The sequence below is a fragment of the Phoca vitulina genome, unplaced genomic scaffold (assembly GCF_004348235.1).
Source record: "Phoca vitulina isolate PV1807 unplaced genomic scaffold, GSC_HSeal_1.0 scaffold7, whole genome shotgun sequence".
Lineage (NCBI taxonomy): Eukaryota > Metazoa > Chordata > Mammalia > Carnivora > Phocidae > Phoca > Phoca vitulina.
In genome coordinates, this window is record NW_022589710.1 from 6,208,767 (window position 1) to 6,231,410 (window position 22,644).

The following is a 22,644-nucleotide window of genomic DNA, read 5'->3' on the forward strand; positions in this document are numbered from 1 at the left end:
CAAAGGCCCCTAATTAATTCACAATCCTCTTGTTATTGGCAGCAAAATATCAAACACTTTAATTTTTCCATTCCCTTGAAAAACATACTTTGTTTATTGACCACAGTGTAGCCTCCATGAGGTAATGTCCACTTAGCTAATGCAAGGACTTTGCATGTTATTCTGGGTTATCTAATAATATGCATTTATCTTCAGGATATTTTTTAGCTAAATCAGTATCAAAGCTGTTCTCAGACAGTGGTTTTCTAAACACATTTTTTTTCTACAAAAATACAGCTGAAAACTTCATCTATTTTAAAAGCTTTAAAAGATTTAGACTCAACATTTTATTAGCAAGAATTGAAATGTGGATTTATTTCTATAGCATGGTAGAATTCTTATTCAGGGAAAGCCCTATTTCTGAGTTTGTTCTGAATTTTTTTTTTTAAGTGAAGGGTGATTTCTCTGATCTCTCCTATCCCATAAATTGAGGTATGAGATTTTGTTGTAGTCTGAACCCAGATAACTAACTCCATTTCAGTTCTGGTATCTCAAACCATCTGCTGCTAAATATGAGTCCACTTAAAAAATTCAAGTAAAAAAAGCCAATATAGTAATATTTTGAAAACATTTAGCATCATTTACTAAAAATGTGGATGAGGGAGCAAAAATACTTGAAGAATGTATTGAAAAGCAACGCATCTGTTTAATGGCTCTTTCACGAATCCCCATCAGTTTGGCATTGTGGAGAAAATCGCTACTAACAGCAGTTCTGCATGTATTAACATTTTGCCCTTTTTCCAGCAATGTTTGCTCACTGTAGTTCTACAATGGGGTAATAATAATGCTTATCTTATGGAATATTTTTCTTTTACTTCTCAGAGAAATGTATGTATTCAACTCTAAATATGTAAATATATGTATTCTAATCATAATATAAAATATACACACACATATACAAAAATAAATATCTATACATACATACATAAATACACAAATTTGACTAACCATAAATTTAACTCGCTTTCTAGATGTTGACGGGTGTTAACAGTTCTTGCCATTACCTGCCATTAAGGTATTTCTTTGAAATTTAGGATTATTAGGTGGGATTTTTTTTTTTTTTTTTTGGTACTGCCTTACTGCCAATTTTAACAACTGATTCACTAGCCATTAGTAGGAATCTAGATACTTTGAGGTTCTATTGTCTCCCAACATCTCCATTTTTACAAATGAGTCAGAGAAGTGGTACAATTAGGGCTGCACTTAAATGAAGCACATCTTTTCAATTGTTTGTGAAATCTTGGAATCCCTTCCTCCCTGTTTCCTAACACATGATATTGCCAAATATTTGGATCTATTAGGGTGGATAAATGATTCACTTTGTGATTGGAGAGGGAAGGAAAGGAGCAAATATACTGAGAAAATAAAATAGCATCCCTCCATAAATTAATTTTGCTTCTTGACATTCTTAGAGTTGCCTTTGTTCTGTTCAATGCTAATTTTTATTATACTGAGCTCGCAAAAATAGGCATCTCAGAATCAGTGCTTAATGCATTTCATCCTTTTGACACTTTGAGGGGAAAATGCAGTTTTGAAACTATCTCCTACCTCTCCATTTCCTAATCTTATTCACCCCACACTCCCCACCCCGTCCCCTAAATACGACCAAATATTGACTGACAGCTTGAAAGTGCTAATCGACTCATTCCCAATCATATGTGTTCAATATGTTGGCTTTAAAAAAATTAGGAGCCCAAATCTTTCACCTAATATCATCGCTCAGTAGACAGACAGAATTTTAACCAGAGCAAATTCAAGTACAGCTTTCAGACCAGCCAAACCCAGGAGACAGACAGGAGGTCTGCCCTTCCCCAGCCGTTCTTCTGTCTGCATTAGCCGTTCTTGCTCAGGCTCCATCGACCTGTCAGAGCCATCACAGTGATTGACTGCCCCGGCAGATGTGCTGCTGTAACAGGTAACTTGATCATCCAGACCCATCTGTCTCTAAGTCCTCTTCAATTCACACTTTGAAAAATATTAGAGGTTGGGAGGGGTTGGATTCTTTGTTGTGATTAAAAAAAAAAAAGTAGGCTATCTGTATTTCACAAAAGGTGATCCTCTAGTAAGTGAATGGAAATAGATCATATTTGAGCTCTTTAGTGAGATGAGCTGCTTCCAGGGCCTATTACTATCAACATTTTAAATGGGCCAATGAGATCTGAGAGAATTGGGAAACCTGATTTCCAAAACAAAATCCAAAGTTAGGGACCAATTTTAAAGAACCACCATGATAATAATAGAATGGTGTTTCAAAGATAACAGTTTCCGGGCGAGTGAGACAGATGGGCTGTTTGCGTAGAGGGAAAGGAGGGGAACCTCATGCAGTGGGAGCAATCCTGTGTCTTCTCTTCAGTGCCCACAGCCTGGCAAATGTTGTGACATCATTAAGCTGAATTGCTGATTTCAGATGGGTCTGGAACAAGAATGGGCAGGGGTAACTCAAGCTTCATGCTGAAATGTAGTTAACTAATTTACTGTGTCACTATTTCTGATAATTACTTTTCACCAAAATATTTTGCTGTGCTTGTGTGCAGAGGATTTCATTCTACAAGTCAACACCCCAAGTGTGGAGCTGTTCAGGATCTATCAACAGCTTCTATTAAGAGAGAATATAATCCTGGTGAGATCAGAGGCTAACGTTTTCTATTTCTCAGTAAAGTCTCTTGCCTACTCGCTATCAAGGGATGAACACTGACCGAGAACGACATGGTTCAACATCTAAGGGGAAGTAACATAGTGAAGCAAACAAAACAAGGTAAAATGAGTAACAACTGACAAAAAAGAAGTGCACTCATTTTTTTTTTTTTTAAATGAGAGGAATAAAAATATGTTAAGTATGCAGTGATACTTGTAGAACCTGAAGGAATAAATGAACATGGAGAAAGAGACAAAGGTATTCATTTCTTAACAGAACTCCTTTACAGTTCTTTCGTAGGCTAGCCCATGACCACACAATTTGCCTTGGAACTCAAATACGCCTATATTCATACTGCTTCTCCAATCAAAAGCAAATAACAAATACATTTCCCAAAGCTCTCTTTCTTGGCTAAGGGATCTAGATTGTGTTCCGGTCATAGTTTGCCACTTTAATCTCCGAGCCAGATTCCATGGTTTGACGGAAATGAACATGCTTTTTCCCCTTCAGATGAGAAATAGAAAATATATTATTTTATTATTTTAAATGAACAGTAACTGTTCTTCCCTCCTCCCTTTTTTTCTGGCCTGAGGGAGTTCAATTTTGCTATTGATATTGCTTGAAAAGGCAGTGAATGGCAAGCAGTTGCTTGGGTTTAGTAAAGCTATTTATTGCATGCTTCAAAGAGTTATTTACCACATAAAGCTCTGGCTGATTAATTCAGTTAGCAGTGCTCACTCTTCCCCTCCATTCCTCAATTCCAACCCAAAGTGAAAAAAAAGTCATATATTTGAAACACAAATCTGTCCAAAATTTAATATGAGCTGAGAACGTGATGACACAATTTAAAAAAAAAAAAATCAACAATGTCCTCACGAAGTTATATTTAAGAGAGTTTACCATTTTTATAATAAAAAAGTTAAATAAAGGGGAAGTGATCACTATTTTAGTAGTGTTTGTCATTGCATAGTGTGCAATTATTTGCTCTGAAGTCCTTTTAGACGAAATGGTATTTGCAAGCCACAGAGATCTTCAGCACTTGCGTGCCATGAAATCAGATCTGTAAGTCTTCCTGATATGGAACAAGAGATTCTTTTTTAAACTCTTGCATTTTCATCTACTTCACATCATATAACTCACATTCTTAAAAAACGACTGAAGATTTTTCTTATTTCCATGTGGTTCCTGCTTTCTAAATTCTGTTGCTTGTTTTCTCCTTGGAGTTCTAAATGTTGCTTTAACATCTTTAGGTGTGATATAGATAGATTTAGAGTGATGTAGTTAGCAAGTCTCAAGCTGCAGCTTTTAAATACATTTGAAAACCTTCTTCTGAAGGAAAACAAGACACTCTTATGGGAAAGTTACACTTTATTTTGGAGGCATCTCTTGCAACTTTTCTTTCCAAAGATGCTGAATTTACTATGACTATTATTAACACATGTATGTAATTAATCCTCTGTTGCTCAAGCTTTTTCACGTACAGCTAATCAAGGCTAGTTTCTTCTTTGGACAGCAGAAATACCGAATTTTTAAAAGAGGGACTAAGGTCTATTTTCCAAATCAAATTCAGTTGAATGTTTGAAAAAGTGCCCCTTTACATGGATTTACACCATATGATGTGTTGATCCTCTTGGGCTCAATTTGCCTCTCTGTGCTCTACCATGTAACTATCGTCCTGCATTCATCTCAACCTTGCCCTTGTAACTTTTTTTTCAACTAATTATATCCATAGAAAGAGTGCAGTGTAAATATGGTTTTAGCAGTTTATCACAAGAAAAGTGGTTTCCACTTACTTTAAATTCAAGTTCTGTATATTCAATTACTGTTAGCAAGCACTCCACCTACTGGCTTATATGATGCCAAGCAAGCCGACCAGGATCAGAAGCGAATAGGCAGGCAGTAAAAGATATTTTCAACTCTGCTGACATGAAAAGGATTTCAACTTCCAGATTGTCAACCAGGATCAAGCATGACTCTGACTTGCTGCTCACCAGGGTTAGGACGATTCTTGGTATTGTCTAGACCAAGTGACAACTTAATTGTGAAGAAGATTCTCAGTAACAGTGTGGTGTAGGAGGGTAGGATGGCTCAATGAGAGGTGGATTTTTCTAAGTACGACAAAGAGGGACTCCTATTCCAGAGCCTTGAAATGCCTCGTATGCATAGTTAGAGCAAATATGCGTGCACGCAAGCATAGGTATAAAAAAGTATTTCTTGTTTTAAAAAAATTCTTAAAGAAAACAGGAGTTTTAAAATAAGTGAGGATTATTAACATTGCGTATGGCTACTTCTTGTCCACCCAGATGTCAATTTTAAAAATGTAATATTGCAGTGGCAAGAGTTAAATAAATGCTTGAAAAATTCCGTTAATCATTGCCCCCACCTCCATGAACTTTTTAGCTTAGTAGTCTTGGTAATGAATAATTATATGACAGAGAGATTAATTTTAGGCAGTAACAGTGAAATCAAGAGAAATTGAACCAGCTCTGTTCCACAATGTCAACATAAGGTATAAATCATAACTTTCTGCTACCCCACCCACTCACCCACCACTACCCATCTTGACATCTTTTTTTAAGTACAGCTTACTATGTAATTATTGCCACTGTGCCCATATTACGGTGTGTTTGAATATGGCAATAAACAATACGGCAATTAATGTGAAATAATACAAGAGCAAATCAAGGCACACAGGCTAGATATAGAGGCAAAGCAGCAGGAACATTGAAAATAACCTTAATGGGCTGTTGATGTGGAAATGCTTTTCCTAATATTGTCTCAGGGTGCTACTGTGAGCAGAGCTAGAAAAAAGAAATGCTAAAGGGAGAATGTCTACCTCTATGAAAGGTTTCTTGGGGTCAACTGTACTTTATCGCCAACTTTCCATCTTCTCCAGGATTAATGAAGAATCATCTCATGCTTTCAATACCATGGGAAGGTCCTGACTCCAGAAACTCTCGTAGTTTGCAGCTAAGCCAGGATACAATATGGCACTAAGTAATAGAAACTATTCTGGGTTGATGAATACTTGTGCACTGATACTGGAATAGCTTTATAACTGCTTTAGTAAGAGCCCAGTAAACTGCATCCCAGATGCATGAATTTCTCTTTTGGCTTTGCAAAGGAAGTGTTCACAGTTAAGGGGGGGGGGGGGGAATCAGTTCCATTAAGCATTTACCCTGCAAAACAGAGACTGAGGAATCTTAGCACATGACGACACAACAAAATTTACCTGACCCTTCCAAGCTAAGGAAAACAAGACAGAAGGTCCTCTTCTGAGGCTGTATCATATATATGTTCTGAGGCTGTGCTGCCCATATGTTCAATAGGACTGTTGAATCTCAAAGTTATAATAATTTGCAACGAGGTGCCAGAACCAATTATTAAATATCATATGATCCAACAGAGATGAAATAAAAATATACAGGGTCGATTTTACTGGCTTTGACTATCATAAGGCATTTAAAGTACTTTGAATTTACAGTGTAACTTGAGGGTTGTATTAACGAATTCCTTATGCTAGAATTTTGTTCCCAGCTGAATATCATAAGCTAAATGCAGATGGCATACTTTTCCAAGGACAAAGGAAGTGTTGGCCTTATCCTTTCTTTTTGATTTGTATATCAACTCAAGAAAAGGAGATAGGCTATTATGATATATTCCACTAATGTAAACCTTTATTCAAAAGCGCAAATGACAGCGAAAAGTACAATTCAAGTGAGAAAAAAGGTAGTTGTGATAGTATCACAGAATGATGCAATCTCAGCCAAATCGTTGCCTATAGTGTAGAAAAAGGAGCCTCTTAGTCTTCAATATAAAGTTATAATTTATTTACCATGACATCTCTAAAACACAAATGAGTCAATGTTTTAAATACCAGTTCTGATGTCAAAGCCAAGGTCCAGTTCTCTCTCCCTGATTGCTGAGGTTCCACCCTTAGTGAAATCAAAGGCATGTGGATTGGTGGTTTACCTCCAGCAAAGCAAGACATGCAGAAGACCAAGGTGCCTCTTGGGTTCTTTCTGCTACTGTTATTTCAAAAGTACCAGTCAGGGATTCAGTCAAGTCTTCAGAATCAAAAGAAGATTGCTCTACCTTAGTAACTTATTGCCGGAACAAGATTATCTCTCTGGATGGATTTTCTTGAGAATCAAAGTTAAAAGGCAAGCTCCTGTAGTTTTATGGGAAATAGGATATTTATGGCCTCTTCTTCAATCTCAGCACAGTGTGTCTGCAAAGTCCTCAGTGTGATCACTTTGGGAGATTAAATACTGTCTTCCCTCAGTCACTGGAGCACTGCAAGCATAGGACCATGTTTGTCTATGTATGTTTACAGCACCTGTCAGTCGATACATGCGAAACAAGAAGAGTAATGTAAACTGATCCCCCCTTTTGCTGAATTTTTAATGCAGTTCGCCAGAAATAAAAGCACAGATATTCTACTTTTCCAATGCTTGTCTTCCATGCCCTCTTCTAAAATTCTCTGGGGAGAAGTGGGTTTCAATCTTGGTCAAAGCAAGTACCCATTTACTTCAGAATCTTCACTTTCTTGTCTCGGCTTCCTTCCTGTCTCCTAAAATGAAATTTATTTTATTTTAGCCACCTCTGAGCAGACTTGTGTGTATATATTTTCAGATAAATTGGATTGTCCATATGGATTTTTAAATCAGTTTTCGGATCAAATTCAGAAATATGTAAACTGTTGTGTTGTTGGACCAGGCAGGAGTAGAACATATCACTCAGATGAAGAGCACCCAATACTATAAAGTGATCTTTAAATGAGAAAACTAGAGCATAAGTCAATTAAAGTGGCCAATAATGGGAAAACAAGTGCCCATTCCAAGAGCAATTGTAAGACATTTAACCCAAGGAAAGTTGCATTATACATTTTTATTAAATTGAGGCTATATTCACACTTATTGTGGTTTGAAATGTGAACCAATATTTTCTATCTTTGGTTTCCGTGCTTTAAGATCTCTTAATGTGCATAAGATGTAATTCATAATATCATATGACTGTTTCAAGTTTGCAAGTTACTGTCTCCAAAGTTATAATTTAATTTAAATCAATAAATGCCCATTAAACTGCTGTGCCCTCTCATAAAAGAGTATCTGACTTGAGATTAATGTAACGAGACCCTGGGATTCCTAAAATCTTGATTCTTTGTATTTAACCTTATTTACAACATAACACATCCAATTTTAAAGAGCACTATCATTTAGTGCAATATAAAGTATTAGCTTTCAAAGATGCATTCAGTTCTATTGAAAAGACCAGACCTGCTGTTTTTCAATAATCTTTGTAACAAGGGAAAGAGAAAAAGATTAAGGTCCTAGTAACAAAAACAAAAAACAGAAACACCCCACAATTATGCCCACTCAAATCCTTCCTGAAAGACATGCAAAAATGATACTAGTAACTCTTAAAATAGTTTGTAGAAAAACTGCAAACTAAGAGTTTGAAGAAGAGAACTTTCCTAAATCTAAAAGGCATAAAAGGATTGGTGAAAAAGATCTCTACTTGCTTTCCAAATGGAGGCCTTCACAATGAGAGGAAAGGTAATGCTGCATACCAACAACAACAACAAAACAAAACAAAACAAAAAAAAGGAAAGGAAGGAAAAGAAAAGAAAAAGGAAGAAAAAAAGAAAAGAAAAGAAAAAGAAAAGAAAAGGGAAAAGGAAAAAAATAGAAGAAAAACAAGAGAAAATGTATTAAAACTCTTGGCTGAACAATTGCGCTAATGTCATTGGGGAAATGCTAAACTCCAAAGTGACAGCTTGAAAACTACAACATGTCTATATGTTAATTTCTTAAGATCTGATGGTATTCTAGTTTTGCTCTGGGCCACTCTGAGGGGTGTGACTTCCTTTCAAGCTATCAGTTTCATTTCTCCCAGCAGGCAATCCCCCATGAATGAAAAAATTTGGAAATGTGAAAAAGGTTAGGATAAAACATAGAATGTCATGTAGTTTTGCCATTCCATGCCATCGTGTTTATTAATAATATTCAGTACTTAACCCCATAGTAGACACAGTGCCAAGCACTTTCAATATACTATCTCATTAAATTCTCTCAATAATCTTGGAAGATATTTTTCTGCCCATTTCTCATATGAGGTAGTTGAGACATAAGAAGGATAAATGAGTTGCTGCAGGTTATGGAAGGAGTAATGGCATAGAGATTCTTACACAAATATGTCTAATTCCCAAGTTCATGCTCAAAAGTCCACTCTGCTGCTTCTCATAAATTTCACCCCGTGAGAATTAACATGTAATTTTGAAATTGGAAACATTACATGCTGACTGCAGGCACATGGTTTGCTTCCCAGAAATGGGAATGAAGTCACAATAGGACAATTTTTAAGTTTTGAGGATAAAATGAATTAGTACCAGTACAGCATGTAACACATAAATGCTATTCCAAAGTGTTAGATATTATTACTGTTAGCAAAGCCTCATCAAATGATATGGGCTTCAACTTATAGAGCTCATGTAATGAAAATCAACTCAAGAGAAAGATACAATGGCCAGGAAGGGGAAGAAAGTTGAATGATGCCACCCACAAGTCCTTTCATTTTATCTCCCACACTTTCATCCTTGAGCTCAAGAGGGCCATGTTGATCATGTAGTGTGATTCATCCTCGATAGGTTGATTGTGTTGATAGGAAGACAGAAAACAATACCTCATTTTTACTTCCACCAATAGCACACTCACAGAGAACTTGAAGCACCATCTTTTCAATAAAGCATTAAATTCAAGAACTACAGAAAACAAGGATTTGTGATCTGCTGAGGTTTCTTTTTCTTTTTTCTTTAAGTAGAGAATAGTTGGTCTCTGTTTGGGGGCTTTAATTAGCAATCAAGAAATTATCTAATTCTACTTCCCTCAATTTGTGTCTCATCACTACCACCCAGAACGTATGTATGTATTTGTTTTAAATTAAATCTATGGCAAAAATGACTTAAGTTTGGGCACCTGGGTGGCTCAGTCGTTAAGCGTTTGCCTTTGGCTCAGGTCATGATCCCAGGGTCCTGGGATCGAGCCCCACATCGGGCTCCCTGATCAGCGGGAAGCCTGCTTCTCCCTCTCCCACTCCCCCTGCTAGTGTTCCTTCTCTTGCTGTCTCTCTCTCTGTCAAATAAATAAATAAAAATCTTTTAAAAAAATGACTTAAGTTTAATTAAAATAATAGTAAAAATGACTGTCTCACTTGGGTAAAGCAGAAGTGAATAAGGGTAAAAAGGGAATTAGGATCCTAAGTTTAACAAGTGATACAGAAACACACAATTTTCTAATAAATGATATTGAAAGACATCTGGTAAGGCAAGAAAGATGAGATGACTGAATTCCAAATAACTTAAACTTGTAAACTTGTTGATCTGTTTTGAACATTCATTTGTCTCCTTAACATTCAACATTTGGTAAAAAAAAAAAAAAAAAAAAAAAAAAAACCATACTGGATTCTGTTCATTTTGGAGAAATAAGGGGTCTGAATTTCTTCTGATTATAGAAATGTTGAGGAAACTGGAATTTTGGTGTTCTTACTTCAAAAGTACATTAGGCAGGTAGTTGTGAAAACATGAATTCTAAGTGATGGAATGTTTCCAGGCCATGGAGAATGAAATGGTGTGTGCTGTGTAGCTGTTTTCACCCCTGGGATTACACGTACTCAATCTACTCAGCCATCGGAGAGTACAGAGACACTGAACTAGACACTGTTATAAAAGAGGTACTTGCAGATCTAAGTAACAGATTTAATTGGCCCTGTATTTGATTAAGAGCTTTCTGTAATTTAGGTAAACAGGTATTTTCAACATTATTTAACTCACAGAAGGATTTTGGCAAACAGAATCGAGATTTTCCAAGTGAATATAATAGTATTTTTGAAGTTTCAGACGTTTAGAAGAATGTTAGTATAAGCGATAAATGTTGTCCCTAATTGAACTGAGTATGTATTTATGACATGAAAAGTTTGACTTTGGAATTTCCAACGTTCAAAAAGAACCATTTCTTCCTGTAAAAGTCTAAATGAAGGCACATGCCATATCACTATAATTACTAGAAAATCCAAAATACCTAATATCCCTGTTGATAATTATCTATGTCAGTGACAAATGATATTAACCAAAAACTTAGTTTTTTAATAAACTTTAAACTAGACTTTTTTTCACAATTGGAGATACTACTAAATTTTTTTTCTCCAGTTCCCTTCCCATCACAAACAAACAGACAAACAGACAAACAATATAACCAAGAGATGGCTTTCAGATTGTGGTCTGTGTTGACTGTCCAAGGGTTTTATGTGACTTGATCAATGTAGGTTAATCAGTAAGCAAAATGATTTTTTGGGAAGTGAGAATTTAGTTAATCATCAACACATCAAAACATCTTAGTGACCTTAAAATGTGCAAAAAATACTAACTATAGGTATAAATAAAATAGATACTGTTTGTTTAGAAGACGAATTATTTTAGCTCTGTGTAAGCCCATATGAGATTGTATAATTTCTTAGACCTCTGTTAAATGAGGACACAAATAAGTATATGCAAACAATGTTCTTTGAATTACTAACAGTTGGACTCGTCATCACATGGTTAAAGAGTAAAAAACTCAACCAATTATCTCATATTTATATTTGTATCAGTATCTATCTATATCTTCAGATGTTTGGGACACATAGGAATAGTTTTAGCCGTTTGGCTCTTCTGTGTTGCCAATGACCAATCAGACCAATATTAATCCAATCAATTGACAGTACTTACTTAATAGCTGCCAGTGCAAATAAGGTAATAAAATGTGAATTTAAGAAATATCAAAGCAGGATAGTTATGAAAATTTAGATCATATGTTTTTGCCATATTAAAACTCATTTGGTTTAAAAGGTATGTCCCATATTTCTAAAGAAGAAAACTTAGTCTTTTAAAGAGATATTGCATTATATAGATCTTTCGGATGACTTCAGATTGACTAATTAATAAACTGCTTGACAATATGCATTAGAAAAAAAGATCGAGTCAATATTTATTCCTTGTACACAAGTCTATACAGGCTCATTTATTATGAGAACATATACATATATACTCATACACACTGGTGCCTAGCTTAGTGTCTGGCACTTAGTTGTCCTTCAATATATACTTACTGAATTAATAAATGAAGGCATATAATTATATAATTAAATGTATACTTATTTCTGAAATGTATAATCAATTTTTAACTAAAGTAGCTTTTTAAACCTTAATAGTCTCACACGTGGTTGAATTATTATGGTCCACTAAAATATAAAGTATGACTATAATGATTTCTCATTTTTAATAATTTTATTGATAAAATATTACATGTACTTTCATCCAGAGAGCCAACATGGCATTTTATTTGTTAAAAGAAAGGGGGAGGAGGTATTCTTATTCCCTATTCCCTGACTCTAAAGCTAGTATGATGCTCTAGCAGATCCAATTGCCTTACTGTTAATTTGGGTTACATAAAAGGTAATCAATATATTTTAATTCCAAAGACTGAGTTCCCTGAAAAAAATCAATAAAAAATATCATTTTCAATGCCATTTAATTTACATGATTTGACTATCCAGCTAGTCTACAGTTATGTTTTGTTTTTATTCAATGGGTTGAATGCTGTGTTTTGTTTTCAACAGATGTGACTTTGAGTGCACTGGAGAACAATTTATGCATTTGGCTTAGAATTTTAAATGAACATCCCATCTAATGATTTGCCCAGTATAAGCAGTCACTTTAAAAAGTAGTACTGAAAGCAAGAAAAATTACTTAAAGGATCAGTTACATCTAAAATCATGAAATCAATAACAATATTTTCTGTGGGATTTTTTTCTCTCTGATAAGCAAAATCTTTGCTTAAAAGCTGCATTAAAATTTAATCACAATCTGTGTGCTTTAGCAATTGATAATTTCTGGACAGCTGTCTTCTGCTTTGTTTAAGTCTTGTGTTCCTTCTGTTTAAGTTATGCCTTTTAATAGCTGGATTAAGTACATTTTGCTTTAAAATATATTATTAGAATATGATCATATTTTATCATCTTCCAACAGTGGCTTGTGGTTTTGTACTCCTTGGCAACAATGTTGAAACTCGGGTGAAGCCCTCATGGGTGGAAACTACTGGAAACTTATATTAGACCTACCAGTCTGTTTTGAATTTAATTTTTTTTTCTGAGTTCTATGTGAGTAGGTAACAATTTGTGCCAATGACTCCGAGCTGGAATCACCTCTAATTTATTTTTGTTTACTTGGTTCCTGGTATTGCGTCTGCCACATATGGAATAATGAAAATATGTGTTCAGGGATTTACTAGGTAATGCTTAAAGACATTTTCTTATATACTTTTAAAATTCCCTTACAAATGAGCTCTAAGAACCACCTCAGCTATAGCAATTGAATGTATATGTGTACTGACATCCTCAATATTTAAAGGGATAGATGATCACTTTTGAAGTATCAGTACTTCATTGTTTAGCACAGATTATGTAACAGCCAGTTCAGCAGTTACTGCTCTTCCACAGTCGCCCTCTCTGTGTGCTTCAAAGGAAGAGAATAAAGAAAGATGATCTTTCAAAGTACTGCCTCTGATTACGTCCCTCCTCTCTAATCGCCTAACACAACTGCCTGAACTTGGAGTGATAATGTCATATTTATTAGAGGATGACCATTTAAAAGAATCAATATGTTCAATGTTGGGCTATACATTTAAGTTTTGAAGGCAAAATAGCAGACACGGTGGTCAGATTATAGTGCCTTGTGGTAAAATAGTTTTTATTATGTTATTTTAATGTACTCCACTAAATCAATAAGGTTAACTGCATTTGCCAGTATTAGGACCAATAAAATTTGTACCTTTCCAATAGCATCATTTACATGCTGGTATTTACTTTTATCTTTGCATCAGATGCTAATTAATTAAATACTTCTGCTGAAACTAATAAGTAATAATTAGATAAACACATTGCAAAAACATAATTCGAAAGAAGCAGATTGAAGTGGCTAGGGAATATAAGTAGCCATATAGTATGTCAATTAAGAGAAAAACTGAAATATTCCAAATATGTCCACAATATGTCCAAATATGTCTGCAATATGTCCAAATATATGCACAATATTGCAAAATTTAAAATAGTGCATATTTTAACATATATAGAAAATGTAACATGGACCTTTAGGGTAGTTATCTGAAAATAAAAGATTATTGGTAATGTTGATTTGAAAGTATAATTTACATAAAATTTAATCTATAAGTCAAAACATGTTCTTTAGATAACATAATTTTTGATATGTATAAATTATGTAAGACAGGTAAATTATTCAACCGTAAGTGGGTACCTGATTCCCTTGAATAAAATTGCTCCTTGGGGGCTGGAGGACACTGAAGTAAGTATGTCTTAAAATGCTGTGGCAGACCATGTGTACAATATGCCTCATTTTTAACATTACATCACAAAGGAATTTACGGATGGAATAAAGAAATTTAAAGATGTTCTGTTAGAAAGCTTACAGCAAATGAAAACTTGAGAGTGTAATCTCCATAAATTACTAATGCTAGTGTTCTTTTCATCTTTATGTTCTCATCATCATTTTTTTAGGGTTCTATATTCTAGTCTGTTATGTTTAAATGTTCAGGAACTAAAACTGCTTTTGCAAAATAACCCTAGAAAACCATAAAAACTGCAAATCCTTCCAGGGAATTAATCTGAAGTAAAATCATTTTAACATGCTCTCTTTTCCCCCAGTAATTTTCAGAAGCATTTTTTCTAAGATCAAATTTTGACACTATCCTTTTTTTTTCACACTATGATGTGACTCCTCCTATTATTAAACTTTATGGTTTGAAAAGTCTTTCTTATTTTACTGCCTCCAACATATTAGATTACTTTTTTAAGAAAAGGTGAACGTATTAGCATTACATAAAATGCTAAAGTGACAAAGAGTTAAACTAGGAATTTTAGATGAATACACTAGCAGTTTGCCATTCTGACAGCAAAAGCCAAGCTAGTGCTTTAAAAAAATGCAAGTTTGAAAAATGCAAATGGTGTTATCCAAATATGCAGCCATATGTCCATAATACACACATTTTTTGGGGAAAAATTTGTAAAGATTTCTATCACAGCATTGTATCTCAAAATGGTAGGACTTTTTTTTAATACATATAGTGTTCCCAAGATGATGGTAAGATATTGAAATTATCTTTCAAAATCTCCTATATACATGGTAGTGAAAAAATTCATTATTTTTAGGTTTACATGGAAATTTGGCTCTATGTTTTAATATTCCATTTTGAGTAGGTGCTCTACTTTGTCTATAACATAGTCAGCAAAAGTGTCCAAAGTATCCAGATTTTAGTCATATAATTTTCAATTCAGACAAGTAAAGTTGAAAACACAGTCTCTTCGAGTGATAAATTAACAGTCCTTGGAACTCAAGGTCTAAGAGACAAGGAAAAAAATATAATTAGTTTGAGTAATGTTAAGCTGTGAAATTTGGATAACCTTTAAGCAACTTTGCTCTGTTGATCACAGCATCAATAACAATAGGAGAGTGGAAGCCAAATGCAAGTGGTGAAACCTCCAACAGGAAAATATCAATTAATCTTTTTCAATAGAGTTGAAGTATGGGTAATCCTCTCATTAAATAGTTTGAACCTTTTTCTAAGTAAACAAAGGAGGGATAATGAGTGATGTGGTCTGACTTGTTTACATGGAGAATCTTCAAGAGGCTTAGCATAACCTCTCAACACAGAGGTCTTCTTAGCCACTGGTCACTAATTACCCTCTTTTAAAGGTATTTGTGTAAGCAAAGAGACTATGTTTTCAGACTTAACATGAGAATACCATTTAAGTGCCAATATTTTATACGGAAGCCAATATATTAAGAAGTGTCAAAATCTATGGGATCCTCACCAAAAAACCCACAAAAATTATTTCCAAAATGTATTTGAATGTTCATTTTCTCATAATCTTTGTCAAAAGAGTTATTTCTATTATAAGAAATAATTCGCGTCTAAGTGCTAGAGATCGGGTATAACTATTGATTGAACTATCCCATCACCCGTAGACCTCGTCACTGAAAATTCTGGGTTGGAAGGGAGAAGAAAGGACTGGAATTAACATTTGTTATGTCATCTGCCAACCAGTTTGCCCTTGATATTTAAGCAATTTGAGAGTAAATACATTTTTTAGTCCTCTTGCAAACCATGCAAGTGTCATTTAAAAACCACTTGATACCTTCAAATTTCTGTATGATACAAGCATTAAGAGTCGTTACCTATTGCTACAAATGTTTTTAATGTACCAGATGTACATCTATAATGGACCTATAAGAAGAGAATTTTACCATGATCTTCAACCAAGGTCCACATTTCTTACCATGCTTATTCATAATGTAGATATCTCAGTGAGTTTTTATGTGACCCGATATATAGGAATGAAATGAGTATCAGGAACCTTAATGTCTGCAGCAGTGCCGTTATAATTTCTAAAAGACAGCCTGTGTAAGAAGTTAGAATTACTAAATTCATCAGCACAAAAACTTGTCATAAAGAGGCCGTCAAAATTATGAATAAGGGACAAGAGATTTGAAATTCTTAAATAATTCTAGCCCTAGTAAAGTGATTTTCATTTTTTTGTTATCTACTCTTCAATAATTCACACTGACTGTGCTATTTTAATGCTTTCTCTGGATTCTGCTCTGTGGATTAAAACATGAAAAGTGGAAGGGTTTTACATGAAGAGTTCAATACAAAGAGAAATTTCCATTTTCACATCTATGATGTGTGATTGACTGCTATTTTCTTTATATCTGAAAACTTCATTATTTATTTTGAAGTATAATTTCATTTTAGTAGAACAAATAAGCCATGAGGACATACAGTTTATACATTTATGGGTTCCTATAAAATCTATAATACTCTTGAGGATAAAACTTAGGGACAAACAAATTTAAAAGAAAATTGGGAGAAGTCTAGAGCTTTGTCATTAGTTGTCCCATGTTTTAGTAATATCTCATCTTGGAAAGAATATTGAATCTTAGCATCCAGAAATTTGTTTCTTATTCCATTTGAGTGTTTTATATGCCATATAAAGTTAAAAAACACTATATAAAATTTTTTGGATGTAGATATAGCTAATTATGTAATAGTGTACAAATTGCTTAATTGCAGTTTTTTATGAATTAGAGGGATTTTATTAAAACATCTCTAAGAACCATTTTAGTTCTATAATCTACGAATATGGTGTAGATGTTTACATGGAAGAATCATGATTTTACTTTACCATTATTCATTTTAATGTATCCCAATAATTTCTTCACACTCTTGATGGAAATTTTGTGTTACTATAAAACTTTAGAAAAAAATAAATATACATATGTGTGTATATATAATTATATATAATATATAAATATAAATATATATACACACAAAATAGGGAAATACATATGAATAAAGATGTGAAATGCTCTGAGTTGATAATGCAGTTACTGTGGGGGAAAAAACAGAATTCCTTTTTAATAAAACAGACACAGTAGATTTTTGCCCTTAGAACAATTTCTTTGTAGTGACACCAAAAGCTCAGTTGTGTGCAGAAAACCTTAGTCAAAGTTTACTTTTGTTATGCTTTGTGTGGTTGATGAAATTCCACAGCATCTAAACACAAAAAACATCATACTTATTAAAATCACAAACAAAATATCCTTCCTGCCCTTATGCTTGTTTATTTTCCAAGATTCTGTTTGTTAGAGATTGTCTATTATTGGAAAATTAATTTAGAGATGCATTTACACCTACACAGTCACCATTTGATTCCCAGATACTTGTGCTCACTGTTGGTTAAATGAGAGGTGTGTTGGCCAATTATCATACGGTTGAGTTTAGTTGATTTACATATTTCTGTATCTAATACTAGAAGCTATTTTCTATGCCACTCAAAATACTATTTGGTTAGATTTTATTAGTTGTAGAAAGAGTTATAATTATGAAGTACTATCATATAACAAATAGAAATAAAGCTTACTCTTAAATTATATTTTCTCTTAGGTATTTGTGTTTCTTAAGAACTCACACAATCTCAAAGAATATTGGTAATTTTGCCTATCTGCTTTTTTAATATATAGTCCAGAATGATATATTATTCATATAAAACAGAGAAGGGGACACCTCGGTGGCTCAGTTGCTTAAATGTCTGCCTTCGGCTCAGGTTATGATCCCAGGGTCCTGGGATCGAGTCCCACATTGGGTTCCTTGCTCAGCGGGGAGTCTGCTTCTCCTTCTGACTCCCACTCCCCCTGCTTGAAAGAGAGATCTCTTTCTCTGACAAATAAATAAATAAAATCTTTAAAAAAACAGAGAAGCTATTTGGTATATTTGTTACATGAATGAATGAAAAAAAATATGAGTTTTCATGCATACTGTTTTATCATTGTTAGCAAGACCTGAGGACCAGGCAGGGCATTTTTATTTTTTTTCCCATTTATAAGGCAGAAGACAGCTTCACAATCCTCAGAAGAACGTTATGTTGCTTGCCAAGCCCATCCCCCCACCCTGACATTCTTAAGTACAATATTTTTACCTTATCATCATACCATGTAAGAGAAAACCAAAAATTATACGCCTATTCTGGTTACTTAAACTCTTATTTCTCAGAATTAAAAAAAAAAACCTACATTTTATCTATCATTTATTAATAGGTCTGATCCTTTTAGAAAAAAGAAATTAGACCATTTACTTTGGGACAGACAACTTGTTTTCCAAAATATGGTAAGAGTGTGTCAAAATAGCAGAATGTTGTTCACTGATCTGAATAAAATTATTTTGAATTGTTTACTACCATCACCAGTCACACACCCACAGACCACAGTTTAGCCTCAACATCGGCCAACCTCAGTTGCCAGTAAGGCAGGGAGGCTGTCATAACCCCGTAAAGAGAAGATGGAGGGTTGGTCTGCAGGAAACAATCTCAGTAATTACCTCAAGAATATCAGTAGAAGCAGAGCACCAATTCTGTCCCTGATCTGCCATAATCAATCTCTTCACACCTTCTTGAAAAAAATCAGTCTTTAGACTTGATCATTCCCTTAGCTTCATTACTTAAAGAAAGGAGACCCTGACAACTCTGGGCAACAACCCATTTAGGAAAAGCCTCTCTTCTACGATCCTCACCCCTCTGCCTTTTTTACAGTGAAGAGAGAAGACATTCATATTTTTTCAGCCCCTGTTCTCCTTGCTTAGACCGAGGGGGAATGAAACACTTTAAGCAGCAAAGAGAAAGAAAAGTCACAAATGAATCACTAAGTGGAATAAAATCTATGCTTTAATCAAAACTTTCTGTGACTCATTGATACTTTTTTCTCCTGCACAATATACCATGGTGAAGTCACTGCCTTAGTCACTCAATCAAGGGAGAATTGAATTTGAGTTCATTTCTAAAAATGAAGTCATAAAATTTCCCTGAGTGAAAAATGACGAACTATATTAACTCAGTTTGCATACATCCCAAATAAGGCAGGGAAGAAACTTGATTTGTAACTGTTGATGTCACTAGAATTCAAAGATGTGTAAAATTCCTAAGCTTGTTTTCCATTCAAATTTGATGAAGAAAGTACTTTCTTCACTTCTGTGGCTTTCCAAACTTAAAAAAAAATTTCTTCAAACATAGTAGCTAATTCCTAGGATCTAACTCAAAAGGGCTATGATATGGAAAAACAATAAAAAATGTGGTAAATGGAATGCATCGGTATTTATAAAATTCATATCCCCCCCAAAACAAACCTATTAATATATATTAATTTATCCGTGTCTTTGTAAACAGCAAGAACTTCTAAATTTGTCACTCAACACCATACAGTCCCCACTGATTTCTTTTAATTCAAGTTAGAAACTACAAAGCTCAATATTATGAAATAGAAAATGTTAAGATTTTATATATATGTGTGTGTGTATACATATATATATATGTATATATGTATACACACACAACAACTTGTAAGAGCTCAGAACAAAAATTAGCAGGTTTCTCCATGGACAGATTTTATTAAGATTCAAAAAAAGGCTTTATAAAGACCAATTGAAACTATGGTTAGAATAAAATGAGAATTGGTCATTAAGTCAAATAAAATACTCTCCTTCATATATCATTTTGACTTGGATTGCAAGTGCATGGGATCTCCCATGAGACTGTGGAAGAACTAAGGTATTTATAATAAGAAAATGCTTGGACTCTCTAAAATTGTGCAAAAAAACCCCAATTTCTTTGGCATTATAGGTAAAATAGGTATAATACACAGAAAAAAATCATTATGTTATTTTCTGAATTTAGGTGTATAGATATTATTGGATAGTGTTGGTATGTTTGGCTAAGAATATATAAGTATTATTTTTATGTGTAATGAATGTCTTTTGACATTTTGAGAGATTAAAACCCTAAAGGTTGTCTGTGAATAGGCCATATTGCTTGATACAGTTTTGGTCAAGAGGATTATCCAGAGTAGTTCTCTACTGCTTAGTTCAGCTGGGAAACTTCCAGCATGGAGTCAAGGACCCTTGTGCTTTAGAAGTTCATTCTGAAATGTACATTGCTACTTTTAGGAAGCTCGATGAATGAGACTTTCGGAACTTAATCCCAATAAAGAAAGATCATCTCTTCAAAGTCCAGAAGTGCCATCATTTTGACCTTTGTCACACAGCAGAAAATGAAGAGTAGCACCAGGTCCTTTCTCGCTGTCTTCCCTCTCCATGTTTCTAAGTTCTTGACCCCTCCATCTTCTTCTATACAAGAGAAATGACCTTACTTTATCTCTGTAATTCCCCCAATAAAGGCACTGAACCCAGCTTTTTGGGGTTAATTATCTGATCCTCTCTGACCATCTTCCTACTCAAACCTTTTGTGCTGTTAGAATTTCCCTCTGCTTGTTTTGTTGATTGCCCATTCGGTGGGACCCTAGCTGAGTAAACACCAGGCCAACAAAAAGATCGATATGTATTTTTTTCCAGAGTGAAATTCCTTCATTTCAATCTCAGCCTAAAATGAGATTTACCCACCCCTCTAACAAAGCCCTTAGGATATGGAGCCAAATAATTTTCAGGAGAGATATATTACTCACCAGGTTCTCAATCAACTACCTAGATTGTTAGAAAACACACATTTCTTTTGGCATTTGAGACAGCTGATGTTTAAAATTTTCTTTTAAAAGTACACAGGAAAATAACTCTTTTAGTCAATGCAACTAAGAGAGAGAGGAAAAGGATGGAATTTCAGAGCAAAAAACAAAAAGTGCATCCTTCTTTAGGGTATCACATTCCCACAATCCCATTTCCATAAAGCAAGACTTTTACTCCAGAGCAGAGAGGAGCCTGGAATGGTAACTCAGATATTTAAACTATGTATGGTTTACCTGGAAGGGAGTTTTTATAAGAATTTTTAAAACTTAAATAATTAGTTAAGATGTGCCAAGTCAACTTGTTGAGATGGCACTAGGTATTGTATGTATGTGATGAATCACCAGATTCTACACCTGAAACTAATGTTATGCTGCATATTAACTCACTGGAATTTAAATAAAAACTTGAATTTTTTTTTTTAAAAAGAGGTGCCAAATCTTATATTTTGAAAGATAGACATATCTTAAAAATAGAGATTTGTTTTACCTTAGTTATGTTGATTTCAGTAGAATTTCCTTAAAGGGCCAAGGCATTTAAATACTCCTCAACACCACTGAGTTTTCTATCCAATTCTCAGTCCTAAAAAAAGTAACAGAAATAGATTAAGACTTAATAGTTGTTAGACTAGGTGAGTCTGACAATTTCCAGGTGAGAAAGAGAGTTCAGATTTACTCAGTGTAAAAATTCTGAGTTGATATTTAGCTTTGTCCACACTATGTGTGTAGCATTCACCACTCTGGTTCTAAACAACCATGCCTGCAGTCTTTCTCTTTCTCACCACAGAATCATCAGCAACCAATGAAAGAGTCAGATTGCACCTAACTATAAGGGAAAGTCATCAAACTTAGTTATTGATAATTTCCTCCAGGTTACAAAACCGTGGAACTTTCAGCTTTTGGGGCTAGCCCAGGAGCAAAATCATAATAACAATAATAATAATACCACCAATAACATAATAATCTAAGGAGTATACTTCTGATATACCTTGTATGAACACTTTTTGAGAAAACGTAACCTTAAACAAAATATTCTCACAGGGAGACATACGGATATAGGTAACCCAAATCAGTGATATTCTGAAACAAAATAGACCCTTTTTGTGGCTTTTCTGTGCGACAAGGTAGTAACCCATATTCCAGACATAAATTTCTTCAGGGAGGACTTAAGGAAACAGGTGTCAGTCTTAATAGAATTCAATCTCATAAGTAAAAATCAACTACCTTTCTCTTGTACTTGGTGTTTATGGGAAACTATGAACTCTTTAATGTTCATAGTTGATTCTAGGTCTCTAGAGCAATGGAGGAAGATGGGAAACCAATCCTGATATAACACTATCTTTAGTAGGATTATAGCATTTGTAGGTCGTAGAGAATTTCAATATTTCAGTGATTCAGGCAAATATTTTTGCTAATAGATTTGATATCACATTATGTCTTTGGGACATCCTATTTTTTAAAGTCAGTCTTTATTATCCAAAGGAAAAGGAGACATAGAAAATAGATGAAGAAACATATTTTTAATCTAATGAATCACATCCTAAAAAATGACAAGCAAGTGCAGCAGAGACATAATAAAGATTTCCTATAGTTAAAATTACTAGTTATTTGCATAATCCCAACATCCGTCTGTTAAAACAATATGTACCCACATATTTTTTGTTTCAAAAAAGAACAGCAGGCAAAATAGCCATAGAGTTAAAATTCATGGATTTGAGAAAAAATTATATATTATGAACTTTATTTATGCAGAATAAATCCCAAATTTACTTTTTCTTTATTCAAAGTTTGAATATAGAAC

The 22,644-nt window shown here is 34.2% G+C and overlaps 1 long non-coding RNA gene across 4 annotated transcripts in view; it reads right to left on the minus strand.

Annotated features, from left to right (window-relative positions):
* Positions 1-22,644, minus strand: part of LOC116632869 — a 196,963-nt gene that overhangs the window by 39,378 nt on the left and 134,941 nt on the right. For 3 of the 4 annotated variants that reach the window (XR_004299518.1, XR_004299519.1, XR_004299516.1), the window contains 2 exons: positions 21,334-21,426; positions 5,832-7,247 (listed from right to left, as the gene is read on the minus strand). This is a non-coding gene — a long non-coding RNA (uncharacterized LOC116632869). Of the gene's footprint in view, positions 1-5,831; positions 7,248-21,333; positions 21,427-22,644 lie in introns of those variants that run through there. The other variant, XR_004299517.1, reaches the window with a different exon arrangement.